The following is a 9,048-nucleotide window of genomic DNA, read 5'->3' as shown; positions in this document are numbered from 1 at the left end:
CAAAATTTGACAAAATCCAAACAATAAAATAAATTTTTATTATAGAACCTATAAAAGGAACATAAAATCTCTATTCCGATACCCAACTTTAATAAATAAATAAATCGAATGAAATATTCAAAAGAAATTTAAAAGTTTAATTACAAAGTTAAAACTTGCAAACATAAGAAAACATATGCGGAAGCATTGTCAAGTCCCAAGGCCTGGTCACGGATTCTTCTTGTCATTCGTCATTCTATCCTTTCCTTTACCTAAAAAAATATAGAGAAAATGGTAAATACAAAAATACCTGGTAAGTGACCCACTAGGCGAACATGTTAGCATTCCTATTGAGACAAAGGTATGCATCCCAAACATAGGCATAGGCATAAAGGACAAACTCAAAGGCACGCTTTCATAGAAAGTAACTTCGATGAGTCACCAAAATCATAAGCATAGATGGCAATCCCATTAGCACGCCAAAACATACATAGGGGATGTACACTGTAAGTGCTAACACACACCACGGTCTAGTCCAAGTTCATATCAAGCAGCATATTATAATAATCATAGTAACATAACTCATGAGTTTCGAGAACAATCTCAATAGTCATGTATCAGTCAAACATGGCAGAACATCCAATCACAATAGAAACACATCAACTTGGGATTTGAGGATAAACTGGTAGTAAATCACTTACTTGATATTAACCCCAAACAAATTGACAGTTCAAACACCTCTTATCTTCAACAAATTCTTGAATCAGCCCCTAAAACATTAACTAAATTTAATTTCAACAGCTAGACCTAATTCAAACACATAGCTAAGCAAAATAGTCCACAAATTACCCAAGGTTTTGATTGATGCAAACCTCCCTTAAACCTTAATTAAGTAACCCAACCTACACACAGAATACCAACAAAAAATTTAATCTCAAATTACAGCACCCTCAACGCTTCAAATGGCCATGGAACCTCAAAAACTTACCCGATACCTTATCGAATGCCACCCGAAAGCGTTAGACAACACGTTATTGTCCTCCAAAATCCAAGTCTAACATTAACATATTATGGGTATCAATGCATCTGTACCAAGAATCAATGAGTATTTATGAACTCCAAGTGAAACCCACTAATCACCAATAAATTTACCCAAAACCAAAAATCCGGTGAGCGGCGACGTTTGAAGGCAGTGGCTAACAAAGGATAGCAGCGGGACGGACGCTGGCAGACGAGCGGGTGAACGAACGGACCACGACTGACGGATCTGCACGCGCATAGACCTTGACGGCTCGCACGAAAAATCAACCGGACGTGAAACTCCGGCGAAGACTCGATCAGCGACGACTAAACCGAGGGACGGCTGGCGACGAGCGGGGTGGCAACTCCGATGGCGAGCCATCCTTCAAGTGGCTGAATGAGAGAGAGGGGGTGCGGCGTGAGGGGGTGCGAGAGGCTTGCGGCGCTTCACTTCGTACACAGTAGAGAGGGAGACGCGTGAGAGTAAGTAAATTTTTTTGGGGGAAATTTGTATGGATGATCCCATTTTTTTGTCCAAAATGTCAAATGACTCATTTTTAAAAAATAATATCAATTGACCCTCTATTTACATTATCGTCATATCAAATTACGTAAATTGTCTTTACTTCTTCATCTTCTTACCTTTTATTGAAAACCCATCAAAACTAAAAATTCTTCATTCAAATTTCCCAAGGCTAACGGTTTCGTATCGCTCATAAACTAAAAACTCTTTAGAATCCATCATTTCGGTTTGCAAACGATTCTACTGCCACCGAAAAATTGAATTTGATTGGTAAATCTTTCAATATGTGTCTGAAAATGTCTTACACTGATCGGTAATGGGGCTTTGTGGATCGCTATAGGTTTAGAAATACTGTGAACCTATGGTTTTTTTGTTTATTTTTTTGGTTTTCGATTTGTTATGTGGTTGAAGACGAGTAGAAAGAGTTTGTGAGCGAGATAAGTGAGAGTGAAATCGGTAGAACGATACTAGAGAGAGCGACACCAGAAAGGGTAGGTCGTTCTAGGGTTTAGAAATACTGTGAACCTATGGTTTTTTTGTTTGTTTTTCTGGTTTTCGATGTGTTATGTGGTTGAAGACAAGTAAGAGAGAATGTGAGTGAGATAAGTGAGAGTTACTAGAGAGAGCGACATTAGAGAGAGCAATACCGAATAGAGCGACACTAGAGAGAGCGATACTAGAGAGAGCGACACCAAAGAGATCAATACCGGAGAGAGCGAATCCAGCGAGATTTAAACAAAATGTTGTTTTATAATTTTTTTTCTGAAGGAGTTTATTGATTGAATATTTATTTCATGCAGGAGTGATTTAAGATGGCAACACGTTTCAGAATACCCATAGCCGACCGATTTCTTGGTCAAGTAACGAGCTTAGCTCACATTGCTAATGCAAACAAGATTGTAAAGGAGAAGCTTACGCCAAAACAGTTAGACATGTTCAAGAGAATAACTTTTGGGTGATTTGTAGACATTAACATGGTGTTTAACAACCCAATTATCCATCACAAGTTGTTGAGAGAAGTGAAGAGAACGAGATTAGACTTAATGTCATTCTCTATTTGTGGAAAGGTTGTCACTTCTTCAAATGATGATTTTTTGTTGATGACTAGTTTGTGGCGATCCCCAACACGAGTTGATCAAAATCAGTAGTCCTCGTATGAACTTGCAATCGAGTATTTTGGTAATCGAGTGGCGAATGACACCTTACATATCCGTCAACTTGAAGAAAAATACAAGGAGTTGGAGTTTGAAAATGATGAGGATGCTACGAAGATCACAACAGTCTACTATACTGAGGTTGCAATGATGGGAAAAAAACAAACAGAAAAATGCAGTGGACCTCAAACGTTTTAAGGACGTTCAAAATTTAGAGTACTACAACAGTCTTGATTAGGGTACCATTATTTGGGAGAGGACACTGGATGCCCTAAAGACTGCGTTGAATGATAAAAGCAGTCTATACAAAATGAAGGTCAAAGGAAATAAAAATTACGTTGTGAAGTACTTTTTGTGTGGATTTCCACAAGCGTTCCAGGTAAATTTGCTTAACATAATAATCATGTTGTTTGATTTAACATTACTAATATTCTTAATATATGTTAAATTTTATTTAGGTATGGATGTACGAGATCCTAGTTGCATCGATAGTTGGGAACATTGTGGAGCGAAGGAGCAAGGTGGCTTTGCCCTGCATATTTCGATGGTCATGCTCCCACTCAGTGTCCTTCAAAGTACTCGAGAGAGAGATATTCGAGTCTAACAATGTACATTTACTCTATGCATAATGTGTTTATCTGGTTGTTAAATTGACACTAACCAGTTTACTGGGTTATTAATGCAAATAAAGGTTAAAGAGGGTACTATCATGACAGATGCTGAAAGGGAGTTTCGGGATGCCCCAGTGGACAGACGACCTATATTTCATCTACGTGCTGATGATGATAGTTCTGAAAGTGGCAATAGGTCGACTAGTGATGGGGGTAGTTCTGAAAGTGAAAGTAACTGTGTGATCATCGTGGAGATGACAATGATGAAGTTATTAGGGTGGAGGGAGGGGATGAACACGAGCATTCTGAGTATGAGGATGCTGAATGTGGAAAAGTGGAAGGAAGGACCTACACACCTAGTGATGATATGTTCCATGATGTGATGGGGGATGTGCGCGATGAGGACAAGTTGAACCAACTTGATGTCTATCTTGCAAACTCCTGTAGAGAGCGATCCGTGGATGAGGAGTGTCCTAAGTGTGTTGCCCGCCGCAGGGAGGGAGCCAATCCTAACGATTCTATTTATTCATACCCGCGGACCATTGACAGCTCACTATCGAGGTTGGATGGTCATATATCGGGTTTAGATAGTCGTGTATCCAATATGGAGCAAAACATAACAGACATAAAAGGACAATTATCGGCCATCCTGTCACTGTTGCAGTATATGTGCAAGGTTTGCATTTACTATCATTTGATGTCTTTACATGTTTAGTTCTTACATGTTCGTGAACTCATCATTTTACTTTACTACGGTGAATGAGGAGACGACAAGGTCACCTATCCCATCTCAGGATCCCGATACCAATAATGTGACTACCTCTGACACTCTCATCCCCCTTGTAGAGCCTCAAAATACCACCACTTCACCTACTTCCATCCCCCCTCTAGAGCCCGATACCACCACAACATCACCAACTGACGTCAAACCTATAGAGGTCGACGTCCCACAAATAGAGCCCGACATGTCTGCCTTACTCACCATGCCACATACAAAGGCTGATATGTCTGGCATCCCAAAGGCCGATACTTCTGGGATTGTTACGACCATAGAAGGAGTTACACTGATAAGTAATTTATTGATCAGTAATCTTTGTTTATATTTTTATATTTCTTGATGAGTAACATTTTGTTATCTGTTTATGTTGGAATCTCAAAGAATTAGTCGTAAGAGGAAACCTGTTGATAAATATACACCTCCAGCTCAAGTAAAGAAGAAAAGTGTGGTTAAGTATCCTCTACCAGGTGTAGCTACGTCACTATCCAGAGCGATTTCCGCATACAACGTAGCATATGATGTTCCACACAATATCATTACAGAAATGATGGGTTGGATCTCGAACGAGAATACAGACAACGAGGTTTGAGAGAACTCCTTTAAACCACTCGCCAAGCAATTCTTCAAGGAATTGATTTCCCCGAGTTCGTGGGTCGAGTGTGATGTAAGTTTTCTAGTCTTGACTTCTTTACATATTGGATATCTTGTACTCTTACTAACATAATAATTTTTTGTGCAGACCATAAATACTTATTTTATTTTTATGAAAGAAAAATTTTATACCATGGCCCAACATGTGCATGCACAAGTTCACCATCTTGCCATTTGGTGTAACAGTAAATTTGGATATTTCGTTTCTTAACTTCTCATTATATTTCGTTACTTAACTTCTCATTTTATTTGACAGAATCACCTTAATGGGCAGGGTAACAAATAAAGAATAAGACACTTCTAGAGGTTGCCCTAGCATGGGAGGATGAAGACACGTATAAGGACTACGTCACCGGTAAATTCGATGTCAAATGGGCAGATGTGGATTTCGTTTATATGGCGATGAATATCAGTGAGTACTGGATGGTCCTTGCAATGGACATTAACAGAGGCTACATATTCGTGTTCGATTCACTTTCGTCATACACACCAATGACAAAGCTGGTGAATTGGCTAAAGCCATTAACTGTCACAGTACCATCCCTACTTCACTAGTGAATATAGGATGAAGTTAGCTTGTCAATGGGCGAACACTCCTTATGTGTATAGAACATGTATTTTTTATTGTATTTTTTATGTATGTAAAAACATTTATTTTTTATGTATGTAAAACATATATAATTGAGCTACTGCTCTTTTCATTGTATCATTGTATCAATGGTATACATGTATAATTAAACATGTATTTTTTAATGTAAGTTCAAAGTTCAAAGTTCAATATCATAATTTATCAGAACATATATAATTGAGCTACTGCTCTTTTTATTGTATCAATGGTATGTAGAACATTATATCAAAGTTCAAGGTTCAAAGTTCAAACGTTAAGAGAGTGAGATTTTGAGAGAGAGCGAGATTGAGAGGGAGATTTTGAGAGAGAGCGAGATTTTGAGAGAGAGAAAGATTGAGAGAGCCAGATTTTGAGAAAGAGCGAGATTGAGAGAGTATGAAGTTATTGTTTTTTGTTACAAGTATGAAGATTGAGAGAGTATGAAGATTGCTATTATAGAAATACTCCAGCTTGTTATTATTATTATTATTTTTTTTTTACAAGATGAAAGTATGAAGTATGAAAAAGTATGAAGTATGTTACAAGTATGAAAAAGTATGAAGTATGTTACAAGTATGTTACAAGTATTAAAAAGTATGAAGTATGTTACAAGTATGACGTATGAAAAACTGATCAATGGTATTTATAACAAATGAAATGTTACAGGTTAGTTATAAACTAAACCAAATGAGGGGTGTTTGTGTCACAGTCTCTGGCATTTTTAGTAGGTCGCACGGTTGTGAGTGGTTCGCTATAATATGGCGGTTATGCCCATAATTCCTACACCGACCACATTTCATTTGTCTGCGAAATTATCCTCTGGATGGTATTCTTCTCACTCTCTATCGTCCGACTTGTGCTACAAACTTCGGAGGAAGGATAGTCTTTTCTACATATCCAGGAGGTATCTTTTATTCAAATATGTGGCCAAATGGATTTATGGGCTCTGCATACGCAGTCATTAGAGAGTCTACTGTATAAAATCAACTGCAAAGACTCTAGATGGGTATATTTTGTTCCTTGGCAGCAACAATTGTATGCGAACACGGGATACCAAGTGAGTTGAATTCCTTACATGTGCATTTCTTCATGTGAAGATTGACAATATCGTCCAATCGATTATCTCGCACGTGGGCCCGATAACAATCAATAGGCTCAACCTGATATCGTCTGCCCTTATCGGTGTCACTTGCTAATCGGGTTTCACAGTAGTCAAAGTACAATGTCGTTAGAGATGTCCAGTAATTCCTCCATTCGTAGAACCACGATTGGAGCATTCCTCTAACATGTTCAATCAAGCATACTATGGGCAATAGTCGATACTCTTTAGTTAACGAATTGAAACACTCTACACTGTTGGATGTCTTGTTATTATATCTTCGTTCTATTTGGTAAACCCATGCCCACCTTTGAAGATTGATGTCTTCCAGATATTTCGTGATAGCATCGTCTTAAAAACTATGGAGTTCGTCCCATTTTGTCTAGAACTCTGTCATGTGAAATGCCCTTGCTACATCTCTAAATATCCCAACAACCATGTTATCCTTAAAGTTTGTAATAAGATTTTGTTCTATATGTCATGTGCACAATCCATGAAATGCCGTGGGAAAAAATGCACGAATAATATTGCTAATAAATACCATCCGATCAAACACAAACACCAGATTATCAAGTTCTCTGATACTGCATTTCAAGTTTGACATAAACCATTTCAATGATCGATCGGTTTCATTGTCCACTATTGTATATGCTGATGGGTATAATTGATTGTTCCTATCCATAGAAACCACGACCAACATGGTGCCTTTGTATTTTCCTTTCAAGTGCGACCCATCAACAATTATCACAGGCCGATAGCTTGTGAAACCTCTAATACAAGGCCCTAATGCCATAAACATATACTTGAAATGCACCTCATCTTCAAGTTCGATCTCAAAGACTGTACCTAGATTCTCTATTTTTAACGCTTCTCCATAAACATGTAGTATGAAGTATGAGTATTCTGGAGTAACTCTAGTGAGATCATACACGACTTTCCTTGCATGCCACGTTTTATCATAACTTATGTTCACACCAAAATCTCTCCTCATATCCTCAATGATATGACAATGTTTATAAATACGTCTTATTCTTGTGAACTTATCTTTAATGAGCTAACCAATAACCATAGTAGTTGCTTGTCTATGGTTGTGATTCAGAATTCCAATGGAACATGTGTGCGAACTACAGTACTTTGTGATCTTGAATATATCAAACCCTTCCATTTTTACTGCACGAAGGCTCCACCTACATGTCTCCCCAATACATTTCACAGTGAACAGAGATTTGGTTGACTTCCTGACCTTAAATTCAAAAATTTTTATTGATGGATAGAATAGATAATCTCATTTTCAAGTCCTTTTTGCTTAAAAATAGTTGATCAACTTCAAGGTCCTCTGTTCTAGATGAAGAGGTGTCAGGCATAATCAACTCTATCCTATGACTTGAAGACACAGATGGTGGAACCATTGAAGCTACTGTAGAACGACACATATCTCCATGATCACGATCCATTTCATTCAATCCTGTTGGTTGCTCATTCACATCCACTGAAGGACCACAACTTTGCTCTAGATGACCACAATCCATATAATCGAATCTAGATGGTATCTCATTACCAACAACTGAAGTACCGCCTAATTTTGAATTCAATCTTGCTGGATTAGTGCGGTCGTTGTCTAGTGATAATGTTGATGGTATAGTGGTTATAGACAATGGAATATCATCCTCTTTCCGACGAAACTGATATGATTCCTCGTATTGTCTGTCCATAGTCGTATCATCATAACTCACATTTCCAAACCCCATTCCAATATTTTCGTCCTGATTCGATTTCAACGTTACAACTAACTGAAGTCTACTAAGCTTTTCTCGCAAAAGAAGGAAGCGAACATCATCATCATTCCTTATGTATTATAGAGGGGCTTCAAATTCAAGCTTATATTTAACTTTCAATATAAGATCAAACTCTGAAAAACTGACATTTGTAACCCTATAAATGTGAGATTTACTTCATACTTCATTCAATATATAAGGCACAATGATTCCTGTTAACTGTCTCCCAATATACGAACTTTCATTCTCATCCCAATCACCTCCATATCGAATAAGTAGACATTTTTCTGTCATCCTACAAAGCAAGAGAACATTTGTCATTAAGTTGTACAAGCAATTGAAGTGTACTCTCGCTCTCAATGTCACTCTCTCTCTTAATCTCGCTCTCTCAATCTCACTCTCTCTCAAAATCTAGCTCTCTCAATCTCGCTCTCTCTCGTAATCTCGCTCTCTCTCAAAATCTCGCTCTCTCTCATAATCTCGCTCTGTCATAATCTCGCTCTCTCTTAATCTCTCTCCCTCTTAATCTCTCTCCCTTTTACTCTCGCTCTCTCTTACTCTTGCTCCCTCTCTTACTCTTGCTCTCTCACTTACTCTTGCTCTTCTTACTCTCTCCCAATACAGAAGTTCGTAAGGCTACCTTTCCAAAAATAACACAGTAAAAATAATTAAACAAACTCAAAATAATGAAACACCTTTCTGAAAAACCTGTTCCGTTCTGAAAAAGCCTCGTCTTAGAAATCCCCATTCGAAAAATCTCCGTTCAACAAAACACTGTCGAAAACCAAAGAAGTAATCACCTTTGAAATAGAGTTTAGAGTTTAAAGAAATCACCATTGTATTATGTTTAG

The 9,048-nt window shown here is 37.9% G+C and overlaps 3 long non-coding RNA genes across 3 annotated transcripts; 2 read left to right on the top strand and 1 right to left on the bottom strand.

Annotated features, from left to right (window-relative positions):
• Positions 1-19: 19 nt before the first annotated feature.
• On the bottom strand, positions 20-1,102 carry LOC120079514 (uncharacterized). The gene is made up of 2 exons (XR_016530149.1): positions 968-1,102; positions 20-251 (listed from the first exon to the last, which is right to left on the bottom strand). It is a non-coding gene; the product is annotated as an uncharacterized LOC120079514 (long non-coding RNA).
• On the top strand, positions 1,096-3,284 carry LOC120079515 (uncharacterized). The gene is made up of 3 exons (XR_005482250.2): positions 1,096-1,482; positions 2,323-3,055; positions 3,135-3,284. It is a non-coding gene; the product is annotated as an uncharacterized LOC120079515 (long non-coding RNA).
• Positions 3,285-3,672: 388 nt separating this feature from the next.
• Positions 3,673-5,508, top strand: LOC150035501 (uncharacterized). Its single transcript, XR_016530150.1, has 3 exons — positions 3,673-3,963; positions 4,447-4,729; positions 4,973-5,508. It is a non-coding gene; the product is annotated as an uncharacterized LOC150035501 (long non-coding RNA).
• The last annotated feature ends 3,540 nt before the right edge of the window (positions 5,509-9,048 follow it).

Source organism: Benincasa hispida, chromosome 6 (genome assembly GCF_027475165.1).
Source record: "Benincasa hispida cultivar pf3 chromosome 6, pf3_genome.v1.1, whole genome shotgun sequence".
Classification (NCBI taxonomy): Eukaryota; Viridiplantae; Streptophyta; class Magnoliopsida; order Cucurbitales; family Cucurbitaceae; genus Benincasa; species Benincasa hispida.
This window is presented reverse-complemented; position numbering and strand designations above follow the sequence as displayed.